Raw genomic sequence first — 15,036 nt, forward strand, 5'->3', positions numbered from 1 at the left:
AAGCATCGCCGCCGGCGAGGCCGCTGCTGCCACCCACCTGTAACCAACCCCCCTTGGCGCTATTGGAAGAATGGAAGGAACAAAGGAAGGGAGAGCAGAGAGCACGAGTAGCACGGGCGGGAGCAGGTGTGGCCGACGAGTGGGCCCCACCATATCTAACGGAGATTGCTAACAGAAGGTGACGGGAGTGTCATTTTGGCAAACAAAACTGAAGTTGTGAACATATAGGTAACATCTGAGTTTTCGGTGTCAAATGAGTAAACCTCTTTTTTTTCTAGTGTCAAATAGGCAATTTCCCCATTATTTAGATAGTTTTATATATTTTGGGTGTTCAATATCCAGTTTTATAGTTTAGGTGGTTCAATATCCTGTTATGGGAAATATTTTAGAAAGGACAGTTGTTACTTTTGGTGAATTTGATACCCTGGGTTGGTCTCACGATTTGGCAATATGTCCAATAGATTGAACAATTCTGTTAATGCTTCTGGCAAGTTTTTACCCATATGCATTCTCTGAAAGATGGTAACCTTCATAATACCTTCCATGTGATGCTTTGCTGATACTAACTTGACAAAGTTATGAAGAGCAGAAACAGATTACAACAATGCTCCCATATTTTGAATTTTTCACTACAGCTCCTTCAATATCACAGCTGTTGAGTGCACCTGAAAGAAAACAGGCAATGTGTAAGTGATCCCAATCACATCCATCCCGTTATTTACATACCAAAATGAAACCGAGTCATAGACAATATATGTTTGAAAACCTTTTTATTATGCTTGGAAATATTAACTAATACTTTTCAATACCTCCCAATGCCTACCCATAATATTGTTTTTAATTAATTTTAATTATTGAAGGGTAAATTAGTAATTGGGGTACCCCCAAATCCCCCACTGCCTCCTCCCGACGCGCACTCAGCCTCGTCCGCGTCCGCCGTCGCCGTGGGAACCGCGTCGCCCTCTCCCTCAATACTGCCTCCGCCGCGCTGCACTGCCCTTGCCCGCATCGCTGCCTCCCGCCGCCGTCGCCCACGGGCGTCCACGTTGCTACGGGGCCGACGGCGAGCACGGCACAGGCGGCGTCGGGGACTGGAAGGATGATGCAGCGGCATGGGCGGAGAGCGCCCGGAGGCGATCGGCAACATGGGCCTGGAGGGCAGACGGCCGCCGACAAGGTTGAGGGCGACGATGAGGTGCAAATTGCCGTGCCTGGGAACCCTAACGAGATGAATAGGATCATCCTTTTTTTCTTTAAAACAAATATTCATCTCACTATAGTACTAAAATCATACCCCCCAACTATACTATTCAGAACATTATTTCTATAATTGTGAATTTACTGTGATATCCTTAATTGAAAAAAATTACTACAAAAACAGAATTACCATGAATTTCTAATCCTCTTTTAACTTTGGAGGAATTGGGAGACGTTACGAGGCGTTACGGTACATATGAACCCACCCACCATAGACACATCTAACCTCTTCATTGACGTCTCCTAACATCTACCCTTAATTGGGCCCACAAATCAGACACATAAAATACCTCCTAACACCTCCACAAGTATTGTAAAATTTTTCATATGTTTTTGTGTATGCCCCAATTAAGTTGCAGCGCATCATGAACATGCCATATGACTATCATACTGAACTTTATATGTTCCCCAAGCTTCATTCCAATATATTTGCAAGTCTAGTGGACTCACTGCAAGGAACGGCATCTACTAAATTTCAATACTTAGACCCATAAACTCGCCATCGAGGCCCACCAGAGAATAACATATGCACATGAATCAACTTATCATGTAAAAAAATGCGAGCGATGGAAACAGAGGCAACAGGTGGCTGAAGCTGATCTTGGCTACAACTCCACAACAGCAAGCAATAATAGACTAGCTATAGCAGGATGCTGAACACCAGAAGATACTATTACAGATAATATACAACATACCATGGGGTAATATACAACATACCATGGGGATGTATCCACAAAATCAGATAGGCACAAGGTTACACCCATGACCTATCCATCCCCATTCACAGTGGTCTGATCCTAGATACTACCAAACATGTCTACTTAGTACTTACTCAGTACTACCAATTATCCCAGGAAATAAAAGATCAGATATACACATCACATCTGCTCACAGCAATTATTATGTAAACAACATCTTGAGATGCTCAATGCGAGCACCACGGACTTCCTCATCTGTCGGTGCCCCAGAAATCATCCTCTGCTTGCGCACTTGCACTTGTTGCATCCGCTCCTCAACGGTATCCTGAAACAACAGAAAGCATTTGAGGTTTCAGTAGCCTGGGACAGTGCAGGTAAATATCTCAAGAGGTTAGTGAATATCATTGTTAATTACCTTCACAATGAACCGTCTCACTTGGACTGCTCTCTTTTGCCCAATGCGGTGAATTCTCATGATAGCCTGCTCTTCCACTGCGGGGTTCCACCATGGATCCTGCATAAACAAATAGCAGCGTCAGATTGCCAGTGCGACCTATTAGTAATGTCAAGACTAAAGATAATTGTCATTTCACTGGATTGACAGGGTTTAGAATAAATACCATCAGGAAAACGTTGGATGCTGCAGTAAGATTTAGCCCTACACCTCCAGCTTTGAGTGACATCAGTAGCACCTAATAGTCATACAAACAATCAGGATGCATACAGAAAATGAACTTATGCAAAAAGGAAACAAGGAGCCTGACTAGAAATTGCTCATGCTTACCAGCTTGTCCTGACTTTCACTAAACTCCTTCAGAACTTTTTCTTTCTGCTTCTGGCTCAACCTGCCATCATACCTCAGGAACTTCATACCCTTATGATTTAAGGGGATCTCTAGGAGATAAAAGAATGAAGTGAACTGGCTGAATACAATGCTCTTCTCCTTTTTCTTCTGCAGATCCTCCAGAATCAAGATAGAGTAAATTCCCTGTGTATCACTGAAAAATGTAACTCATCCCCTATGTGCCATTAAAAATTAACACATCCCTTCAATGCCATCATTTTTAATTTTCAATCCTCTCTATGCCATTGCCGTCAAAAGACAGTTAACGGCGTCAAATTCCTTCCTCCTCTCGGCCTCTCCTTTTCCTCTCCCGTGGCGCTCAGGTCGCCGGCGAGGTAGAGCGCCCGAGCCATCGGCCACTAGAAGCAGAGCAGCCACCGGTGGACTGAATCCCGGCCGATTTTATGGCCCTGCCGTGGCCCCGTCGCGCCGCCGACCCATGGCCCGCGCGCCCCCTCCGCCAGCTGCCGCACCGCGTCTCCGTCGCCCGCCGTCCGTGCCGTGCTGCACCTCCGTCGGCCGCCCTCCGCCGCGCCCCTGCCGTGGCTCCGTCGCGCCGGCCACCACATGCGAGTGCCGACCCGTGCCCGCACGCGCCCTCTGCCGTCGGGCAGCAAGCATGGCTCGCACGCAGGCAGAGGGGCAGCATGGGCGGCCGCGCAGGCTGGACCCCGCGCCGCGCGCTGGAACCTGCCAGTGCGGCAGAGGGCACGGCGCGTGTGACGACGGCCAGCACGACAGCAGCCGGGGCATGCTGCGGCTAAGGGCACGGCCCGCGCAACGGTGGCCCGCGCGGCGGCCGGCACGACGACAGCTGGGGCATGTTGCAGCGAAGGGCGCGGCCCACAACGAAGGACGCGGCGCGCATGGCGGCCCGCGCGACGGTGGCCGGGGGGGTGTGGCGGAGGGTGCGGCCGATGGCGGAGGACGCAGCGTGCGGGGCGGCCCGCGTGACGGCGACAGGGGCCCGGCAAAGGGCACGGCTCGCGCGACGGCGGCCGCGGCTGTAGTGCGGCGGAGGGGCAGCACAAGCCTCCCCCGCACGCGCCACGGTGGAAGGATCCGAAGGGGGAAGGTTGAAGATGAATCTGACGCATGGGTCCCACACGTCAGTGGTAGAGAGTGGGCAAGGAATAGGAGCCAGGGGTATTATTGTCTTTTTATCTTTCACAATTTAACTGCTTCGTTAGTATTTTTGACAGTAATGGCACAGAGAGAATGGAAAATTAAAAACAATGGCATTGAAGGAATATGCTAATTTTCAATGGCACATAAGGGATGGGTTACATTTTTCAATGGTATAAGTTTGCTCACTTTGCAGGAGTCCTTCCAGTTATTCTCGGCATCAACTTCAAAGCAACAGAGAAGGCAATATGATGAGGTCAGATTTGCTGATGTGACGTCGACACAGGGGACATGGCCCTCCATCTGGAGTCCTCCAGCTAGAAAGAAGGCATTCGCGGCACATCCGATGTGCGCAAGGAGTGAGCACAGGATCATCAAGGAGTGAGCACAGGATCATCAGAAGCTGACTCAAGGCAGATAGGGCACTCTGTAGTAGCACCCTGGCGAATCTCTTCAACAACCTCTTCAACATAAGCACGTGAGGGTAGGGCATTCTGTCTTCCAGAACTTTGGACTCCTTCAAGGAACCGCTGTGCTAACTGGTCAAGGGCAGCATACTTTTGAGGATCAGCACGGCTGCACATTAAAAATTCAGCAAAACAATTAGACAAGGCAATGATGGAATGCAACAGTACAGTATTGTTTCACAATGCAAGACTAACCTGATAACTAGAAAAGGGTGATTGCAGCATTGTCTTAGCCGGAGAAGTAGCTCAAGAATATTAGCATAGTTAAGAACACTGCCTTGTGCTACAAATTTGTCAAATTGAACCTGTTGGGAGGAGGTACCATTTTGTGTTAGACATGTACAAAATATTATCCATTGAAATGTTACAACTACGCAAATAATATTGAGAAGCATAATTCAGTTTGACCTAGATAAGAATCCTGCATTTAGCAACACATCAGTTAACCGTTGCAAATCAGCTAAAAGTGAAACAAACTGTTGGAGTATATTGAGCCCATGTATAGAGGCCCATCCAGAGGCCCATGTATAGGAACTATAAATCCCACCCTTCTAGGGTTTGGAGGAATACAAGACACTATTCTCTCCTATCCTCTCTCTTACATGGTATCAGGCTAGCTTATGGCCGCCGCCGCCGCCGCCTCCATGGCCGGCCGGCCGCCGGAGCCACCGGCGCCACCCCCCTCTTCCTTTCCCGGCGCCTGGGCTTCCTCTACTCCAGGCGTCGTCCTCCCCTGCTCAGATCCGGGCCAGGCCGTGGTCCCTCCCCTTCTCTCCACCTCCTCTGCAGTCGCCACCCCTGCGCCGTGGCCTCCTTCCCGTCCCATCGCGCAGGTCGCCGCGCCTGCAGCCTCAGCCCCTGCGCCATGGCCTGCGCCGTCCTCTGCTGGCGCCGCTGCAGCCTGGTGCGCCACCGCGGGCACCCAGCTACTACAGCCGCCCGGGCAGGGCCTGCCGCCGCTGCAGGGGCCCCTGCCGGCCGCCATCCTGGCTGCTGCCGTCGCCGCGGCTGGAGGGGGTGCGGGGGCCGCGGGCGCAGGAGCAAATCCCGCCGCCCAACAGGCCCTGCTGCAGGCCCCCCTGCCGGCCGCTGCCAGTGCCGCCCTGGCTGGCACAGGCGCCTCCCCCCTCCTCTGCAGCCGCCTGTTGGGGCGGCCCCTCCCCTGCAGCCGCCTGCTACCTCCACCTCCTCCCGGCCCGCTGCCAGCAACCGCTACTGCTTCTGGCCTTGCTGCGGCCGCTGCCCTCCCCGCCGGATTTGATCCGGCCGCCGGCCCCTGGTGTGCCCCGCCCGCCGCCGGCCAGCACGGCGCGGGCACTCCTCCTCTGCTCCAGGGCGCGTGCCACACCACCGCAACTGCAGCCTCCCTCGCCGCCGCGCAGGCTCAGGCCGTCGCGCCCGCCGCGCACGCCGCGCGGGCCGCCGCCTCCCTCGCCACCGCGCGGGCCATTGCGCCCGCTGCGCACGCCACGGCCATGCTCGCCGCTGCTGCACCCCTGTTCGCGCCGTTCTGGACCCCGCCCGCTCCACCCAGCCAGCAACCGCCCTGGCCTGGGGAGTAGGACCAGGCCGCACTGGCGCAGTCTTTCAGCGCCATGGGGCGGATGCCGCCGGTCAGCACCGAGTGGATCGCCGACTCGGGTGCCTCCTTCCACACCACCCCACATGTCGGTATCCTCTCTTCTGTCTGACCCCCACACCCTTCTTGTCCTTCTTCCATCATGGTTGGTGACGGGTCTTGCCTTCCTGTCACTGCCGTGGGTTCTGCTCCTGGCTCCTTTCATCTTCCCAATGTCCTTGTTGCTCCTCAGATGGTTCATAACCTTCTTTCCATTCGTCAGTTTACAGCTGACAATTCTTGTTCCATCGAGTTTGACTCTTCTGACCTCACTGTAAAGGATTTGGCCTCCCGGCGTCCGCTACTCCGGTGTGACAGCACGGGGCCCCTTTACACCCTCCGACTTCCTCCTTCCGCTGCACCACTCTCGCCTTCTTCCTCGCCCTGGCCGTCTTGGTCTGCCGCTTTTGCCGCGACGCCGTCTTCCACCACCTGGCACCGCCATCTTGGTCACCCTGGCCGCGACGTTCTAGCTCAGGTCAGTTGTAGTACCGATGTCCCTGGTACTAGGGCTCCTGCTGAGCCCCTCTGCCATGCATGCCAGCTCGGTCGTCATGTTCGACTCCCTTTTCCTTCTTCTTCGCATGCGATGCATGCATTTGACCTTGTTCACTGTGACTTGTGGACCTCTCCTTTACTTAGCCTCTCTGGTTATAAGTATTATCTGGTGGTGGTCGATGACTTCTCGTACTACTCTTGGACGTTTCCTTTGCGCGCCAAGTCTGAGACCTTCTCCACCCTCCTCCACTTCTTTGCCTGGGTGTCCACTCAGTTCGGCCTCACCGTTAAGGCCGTCTAGTGTGACAACGGGCGGGAGTTCGACAACTCCATCTCCCGTTCTTTCTTCCTCTCTCGGGGTGTTCAGCTGCGTATGTCTTGTCCGTATATCTCTCCTCAGAACGGCAAGGCTGAGCGGATGATTCGCACGACGAACGACGTCGTGCGCACCCTTCTGATCCAGGCTTCTCTGCCCCCGCGCTTCTGAGCTGAGAGCCTCCACACCGCCACCTACTTGCTCAACCGTCTTCCGTCCACTGCTTCTCCTGCTCCCACTCCACACCACGCTCCTTTCGGTACCCCTCCTCGCTACGACCACCTTCGGGTTTTCGGGTGTGCCTGTTACCCTAACACCGCCGCCACTGCTCCTCACAAGCTGGCGCCCCGCTCGACTAGTTGTGTGTTCCTTGGTTACTCCCCTGACCACAAGGGGTACCGATGCTTTGACCTCACCTCTCGCCGCGTCCTGATCTCCCGACACGTTGTCTTTGACGAGTCGGATTTCCCCTACTCTACCTCCTCTACACCTTCTCCTGACCCCGAGCTAGAGTCTCTGTTTCCGACTGACCCGGTGGTTCAGCCACCGTTACCTGTTTGTCCTTTTCCTGCAGGTTTTCCCGGCACGCCGGCACCGTTTCCGGTGATCTCTGCTGCGCCGAGCGCGGCCCCGGTGCCCGCGGTCGCGCCACACGCGGTCCCTGGACCTCCGGTCGTGCCGCGCAAGGACCCGGTGTCACCCGCTGCGCCACGCGCGGCACCGGTGCCTTCACCTGCACCTGCGCGGTACGCTCAGCCGGTGCAGGTGTACCGGCGTCGCTCGGCGCCGACCCCAACACCGCAGCGGTACGCTGAGCCGGTGCAGGTGTACCGGCGTCGTTCGGTGTCGACACCGACGCCGCCTCCTCCTTCGGAGGCTTCTACGACGCCGACACCGGAGCCGTCACCGCCGCCGCCACCTCCGACTCCCTCTCGAGCCGAGCCGGAGGTGTACCACCCGCCGGTCATCCATCGAAACTCTCGGCATATCCATCCCATGGTGACTCGGCGAATGGCGTCCCAGGCCGCGACTCTCCGCCACCGAGGGAGAGCCGCGGGTCTCTCCGGTACCCTCCTCTATCCACGACGCCTTGGCGGATCCTCACTGGCATCGCGCGATGGAAGAAGAGTACGCTGCTCTTCTTGCCAACCAGACGTGGGACCTCGTGCCGCGTCCGTCTGGTTGCAATGTGGTGACTGGCAAGTGGATCTGGACGCATAAGTGTCGGGCTGACGGCACACTGGAGCACTACAAGGCTCGTTGAGTTCTCCGGGGGTTCACTCAGCGGCCTGGTGTGGACTATGATGAGACCTTCAGTCCAGTTGTAAAGCCCGCTACAGTGCGCACGGTTCTCTCGCTTGCGCTATCACGCTCTTGACCTGTGCACCAGCTGGACGTGAAGAATGCGTTTCTTCACGGCACTTTGTCAGAGACTGTCTACTGCTCTCAGCCAGCGGGATTTGTGGACTCCAGTCGTCCGGATATGATCTGCCGGCTCAACAAATCTCTTTATGGTCTGAAGCAGGCTCCTCGGGCTTGGTACTCTCGGTTCGCCATGTTCTTGCTGACACTGGGGTTCACTGAGGCTAAGTCTGACACGTCTCTCTTCGTCTACCGCCGTGGGGATGAGATTGCCTATCTGCTGCTATATGTCGACGACATTGTGCTCACAGCTTCCAGTCAGCAGCTGCTTCAGAGTGTCATCTCCTCTCTGCAGCGGGAGTTCGCTATGAAGGATCTCGGTCAGCTCCACCACTTCTTGAGCATCACTGTTGAGCCTTGCACGTCTGGTCTTCTCTTCACCAGCGGCAGTACGCCCTCGACATTCTGGAGTGGGCTGAGATGACTGATTGCAAGCTCTGCTCCACTCCAGTCGACACTCAGGCAAAGCTGTCTGCTGATCTGGGTGCTCCGGTGGATGATCCTACTGCCTACCGGAGTATGGCCGGCACTTTGCAGTACCTCACCTTCACCAGGCCAGATCTCACCTACGCTGTTCAACAGGTCTGTCTCCATATGCATGATCCCCGGGAATCACACCTTGCTGCGCTGAACCGTCTCCTCCGGTACGTCCGTGGCACTGTGGACCTCGACCTGGTACTTCACCGCTCGTCCTCTGCTGAGAGGGTGGTCTACACCGACGCTGACTGGGCTGGCTGCCCGGACACTCGTCGCTCCACTTCTGGCTATGCCGTCTTCCTGGGCGGGAACCTGGTCTCATGGTCGTCCAAGCGGCAGCCGGTTGTCTCTCGCTCCAGTGCCGAGGCGGAGTACCGGGCTGTCGCTAACGGCGTGGCGGAGGCGTCCTGGCGACGACAGCTCTTGGCGGAGCTCACAGCCCGCTAGCCAAAAGCACGCTCGTCTACTGCGACAACGTCAGCGCTGTGTACCTCTCCACCAACCCCGTCCAGCATCAGCGACGAAGCACGTGGAGATCGACCTACACTTCGTCCGCGACAGAGTCGCCATCGGCGATGTTCGGGTACTCCATGTCCCGACTTCCTCCCAATTTGCCGACATCTTCACCAAGGGGCTGCCCTCGTCGACCTTCTCGAAGTTTCGATCCAGCCTCAACGTAGCCGGTGGCTAATTGTGGCTGCAGGGGGGTATTTGCACTTTGTACTCTATTTGTACTCTCTTCTTATCCAGTCTTGAACACCGCTGCGTCGGTAGTTCAAACTGCGGGAGGTGTTAGTTTTCTTGTTGTCCAGTCTTGAACACCACTGCGCCGGTAGTTCAGACTGCGGGGGGTGTTGGAGTATATTGAGCCCATGTATAGAAGCCCATCCAGAGGCCCATGTATAGGAACTATAAATCCCACCCTTCTAGGGTTTGGAGAAATACAAGCCACTATTCTCTCATATCCTCTCTCTTACATAATGTTGGACCAAGGATAAAGTCCCCCACCCCTCCCACTATAACACCTGGGTTTTATGGTCGGGTTGGCTAGATGGGGCGCTCTAACTTGGTACCAAAGCCGAGGTCCTGGGTTCGATCCCTCCCGGCCACGCATTTCCGCTGCTCGATTTCCCCTGCGTCTCTCATGTGCTGAGACCTGCTGCGGGTTACGCCGGGCACTAGAACCTGCTGCGGGCTACGCCGGGCTCGCACGCCGTAGGGGGAATGTTGAACCAAGGATAAAGGCCCCCACCCCTCCCACTATAACACCTGGGTTTTATGGTCGGGTTGGCTAGGTGGGGCGCTCTAACTCAAACATATACAACTGACTTGTAACATGAAAAAAAACAAAAGTTAGATACCTTTGACCTCCTTAAAAACGCTTCATAGAAATCACGTTCATGTTCAGATTGTTCACATTCTACAACTTCAATATGAGCTGGAGGGAGGACCAGTATAGGACTGAAGCAAATAATTGAGCATTGTTAGGCATTATATATGCATGTTTATGCAGTTGAGAACTTTGAAGGTTTGGAGAAAACATACTTTCCGATCTTGTCTTTTGTTTCCTTGGTCTTTCTCAGCATTAGTGGCCTGAGAATAGCTCTAACAATTTTCAATCCTCTATCATCACCATTCTCATAAGGTTTCTGAATAAGCTTCTGCCACCTATAGAGATCAACAAAAAATGTCTCGAACTAGGATTTTCAAAAAGAAAAACTATAGCAGAGACAAGAACTGAGCAGTGAGACTCCAACCAATTTGCATTGCACCATGGCTCAACATGCAAGAAGCAGAAAAGACTGTAGAGGTCCTCCAAATTATTCTACAGCAAATAAAAAGTTAGATCGTGCTTACAACAGTTGGACACTTAGATGCTGCCATTTCAACAGGAAGTACTGAAAACAAATGTGAATACCAGTGGCAAAAACGTACTTGCAATGGTGTGCCTGTAAGGCACCATCTGCATTCTGAGTTTAATCCAAAAGCTGCTTGGGCCCCTTTAGTTTTAGGAGATTTGATTGTGTGAGCTTCATCAAGCACAATCCTATACCAATCAATCCTATGAAAGATACTGCTGCCATTCTGTTAAGGGTAGCATTTTTCATTAGTGAAGATTGTGATGACCTTGTTACCTCCAAAAGCATACAAATACAAAAAAGTTGGCAACAGATGGCAAATGCCAAACACATACAGCTTTGTATGCGGCTGAAAGGACACCATATGTCGTCAACACAACATCATGCTGAGCCATTAGCATGAGATTATCTGTTTTATCACCACCATAGTGCACAAAAACAGAAAGGGCTCCTGGTGTTGAATGTGCCTCCAATTCATCCTGTAAGGAAGAACAATAATGCATTCTTATTTCTCTTGTGAGATCAAATATTCTTGGAGAACTGGGAAAGATTGGGAAAAAAAAATCATTAAAGTGAACCTGCCCATTTGTCATGAAAACAGGATAAAGCGAAATTTAGAAGTGACTTTAACATATTCTACATCAATTACAAGACAAAATAGTGCATATTCATGACAAATGGTTGAATATAAGACATTGAAAATGTACACAATAACAGTACTGGAAGATGCTTACTTTCCATGGACCCAATAATGGCATTGGACAAACGATAAGGGTACCTCCTCGTACAGAGGATCTTGAGGTGTGTGATCTGGTCCTATGATCTCTCAAGCCCTTCGTATCTCTTTCTACATAGTTGGAACACTCCCCCCTAGGGTTTGAAAGTATAAGAGCAATGGTCATCACAGTTTTGCCAAGACCCATTGCATCTGCTAGTATCTGCAAAGACAGGTGACACAAAAATAAGTTTCATAGTATGCAATCTAATCATCTAACAGCGGTGCAGTTATGAGAAAGCAAAGAACCATATTCGGGTAGCTAAACAAAAGTAATGGAGACATTTTGTGGGGATTAAGTTTATATCTGCATCAAATTGCTGAGGAAAATGTTCAAACACGCAGAAACAAACATCGTGCAAAACATCAGAGTGCAGCAAGACTATAATTTATAACATGCCAATCCTCTCTACAGAAATTAAAGGAAGCATATAGCATGGCATTATAACTGTTAAGAGATGGGATTTTTCAGGAAATGGAATAGCTACCTTTGGGAATATAATGCAAAGCAAGCACATGAACAACTGAAACAAACTTACCCCTCCTCGTGCAGTCCCAGTTGCCCTTGGAAATTGTGTTGTTACTTGACCAGTGAAAAGATTAACATACAGTGCAGGAGCTCTCCTGTAAGCAACAACATTTTTCTTAGTTATCACTATACCCAATCACCATCTCAGTGCTATTGTACAGAAGACAATGGATAGAGCATACTTGTCTGCAATATTGTAGGCACTCCAACAGGGATTGAGAGTTTTTGTTGCTTCATTAGCATCCATTCCCTTCTCTAATTTAGACATCCAGAAGAGAGCTTGTTTTTGGTATGGTTTTAGAACAGAGACAAGGGCACTCGGAGGCTCTGCTTCCTGTTTTTATAGTTATGTAACTAAATATTTAGAAACTAAGTTTGTATAAAATATTAGGGTGGGATGAGTAAACATTCAAACAATTCCACGAACTTCTATTGTTACCTCCAAGTCAAATGTTTCAGCAGTGCCAACAAGTTTGTTCAAGGCAGCCTCTGAAATAGCCTGCTCATCAGGGCCTTGCTCTAGAAAGGCCTGACCAAGCACAGGAGTGGATTCATCGCCGCTGTTATGGTTCCCCTAATCCATGTATCAAGAGAAAAATAACATCAATGATGAACACAAAGAAAAAAGCAACCAGCAACAATGCCACGAAAATAAGTACAAGGGCTATAATTTTCAGTATTTTCCGTAAAATAAATGCAACAATAGATTCAGTTCATTGGAGGACACAATTAAATGCTACATCAAGAGCTCATATCCGTGGGAAAAAAACCAAGAGCTCTTGCTTACCCTTAGAATTCGCTGCAGCTTTGTTGTGCTGAGGTCACCAAGAGAGAAATCATCCTGCACATGGTAGGCATATAAACATTTAGGAAAGACAATGACAAGATCATTCTGAAAACTTGCAAAGCAAATCAATACATGAGCTACCTTGTTGGATGCCTTTAGCTTGAGTAGAGTAAGCATTTGATGAAGAGGACTGGAAGAGAAATTGACATTTGCATGATCCAGCATGTCACATGATGAGTTGTCCATTTCATTGAACACAGATTTGTGGATGTAGAAGCTGCAGAAAAAACATTAGCAGTAGTAGAATCAGATAAATCTTAAGAACTTGCTGAGTAACAAAACGACAAGCATGTATCATCAGCAGTCATTACCTAACATACAGCAAACCTCCTGCATCAGCCTCAGCTCAATTGTTGAGAACACAATCTTTCCGTGAATCTTCACCTTGGACGAGTTGACAAGCGGGACAAGGCATTGCGACCACTCTTGTGGTAGCCTCCCAATCTGCAGACACCATCAGAAAGAGTGAGACAAGACCAAAATTATAGTAATAATTTTTAAAAAAACATTCATTGACAACTATTCAAGAGTAAAAATGCAGCACGATATGAGTTGAGTATCGACCTCTCCAGCTCGTTTGGTGGAGAAGCGCACAATCGCCGCCAGAGCCGCCGCCTTCTTGGCCGACATCTTTACCCCGCCGTAGCTCCTCTCGAACGAAGGGAATGCGAAATGGACTATCTCCCCGGCGTCCATCCTCCTCCTCCCACGGTTGGTGGACAACCCGGGCACATAGGACTTGCCAACGAGCAACCAGTCGCGCTCCTCGGGGAAGTCGCCAAACTCGGCGTCCGGCGGTGCCACCACCATCCTCATGTCAGTTACCGGGGCAGGGGCAGGGGCAGGCGCAGGCGCGACCGCCCTGAGGGGCCGCGGCGGCGGCGGGGGCCGCGGTTCGTACATCTCTACGTCCACAGGCGGTGGCGCAGGCAGGACGGGCCTCGGCTCGTACATCTGGACGTCCAGGGGCGGTACCACCAGGATGGGCCTCGGGTCGATGGGCGGCGGCAGCGCCCGGATGGGCCTCGGGTTGAGGTACGGCACCGGGTGGGTGGCGGTGAGGTCGATGGTCTCCATCTCCTCCCTCGGCCTCTTCTTCGGCCGCGGCACGAGGCTTATGCCTCCGCCGCCGCTCGCCGCCGCCGCGGCAGCAGCAGCGCCTTTTCTTGGCGCGTCGCGACCGCCGGCGGCGGTCCTCTCCTCCTCCTTGACCCGATGCGGCACCACCGACGGCTCCTTGGCGCACCAATCTGCCGGCTTGCCCTTCACCCTGGCGTCGGCCTTTGCGGAGGCGGAGGCGGAGTCCTGGCTCCCCACGACCTCGTCGTCGAGGGCCTCGGCCTTCACCTTGGCGGGCGGCGGGGCTCCGCCGACGTCGCGCTCCGCCTTGACCGGCTTCGGGGCGGCACCACCGCCGCGGCCCGTGTCGGTGGGCCCCGCCTCGGCGGCGCCGGAGGACTCGTCGAGGAGCGCGTTGATGGCGCGCTCGGCGTTGCCGCCGCACCGGGAGAGCTCGGCAACGACGCAGGCCTCGGGGAGGCCCTCGCCCAGGACGGCGCGCACAGCAGCGATCTCGTCGGCGAAGAGGACGGCCTGCGACGGGGACTCCTGCCAGCCGGAGGAGTCATCGTCGACCGAAACCAGCATGGCGGCTACCGGCGTGGCGAGGGCGAGGGCGAGGCCGTCGGGGAGTAGTGGTGGGCGGCGGCGGGAAGAGGGCGGGAGTGGGAGAGGTGGGAGGAGTAGGGGAGGCTTGGGGACGGAGGGAAATGGCGGGTTGGAGGGGTTCTGGATCAGGGATTTGGGGGATCTTTTTGGCGGGGAAGGGAGGGAGGGAAATGGGCGGCGGGAAATTTGGCGGGGGCGGGGAAACGAAGAAGCAAGAGGAAGCGGGCACGGTGAAATTTTGACCAGGAAGGCGCTCTTTTTTTTTTTTGAAACTTACCGCGTCGCGCTCTTGGGGAGATTGAGTTAAAAAAAAAAAAGAACGGGCTGCGTGCGTGCGCGCGCACGGGCGGGTGTCCCGGTGTTGTGTCGCCGCGACTGTCGCCTGGGACATGGTTGGACAGTGGCACGGTCAAGGGTCAAAGATGGATGGAAAAAATCCGAATCGTCCTTTTTGAGAAAGAAATGCAATTTGTATTAAAACAGAGTACATCTCAATCTCCCATCAAAGTCCCTGAGCAAAGCAGAAATTACAATAAGAACCCTACTGTTTGTCTTTCCCTTTCGGACAAAGCGACAACACCACAGCAGAGGCCGCGAGACTGCACGCAGGAGTTTCAAGCCACCAAACACACCTGT

General features: G+C 52.9%; 1 pseudogene; it reads right to left on the reverse strand.

Annotated features, from left to right (window-relative positions):
• Positions 1 to 1,847: 1,847 nt before the first annotated feature.
• LOC120639679 lies at positions 1,848 to 14,502 on the reverse strand (annotated as a pseudogene).
• Positions 14,503 to 15,036: the final 534 nt, after the last annotated feature.

The sequence above is a fragment of the Panicum virgatum genome, chromosome 7K (genome assembly GCF_016808335.1).
Source record: "Panicum virgatum strain AP13 chromosome 7K, P.virgatum_v5, whole genome shotgun sequence".
Lineage (NCBI taxonomy): Eukaryota > Viridiplantae > Streptophyta > Magnoliopsida > Poales > Poaceae > Panicum > Panicum virgatum.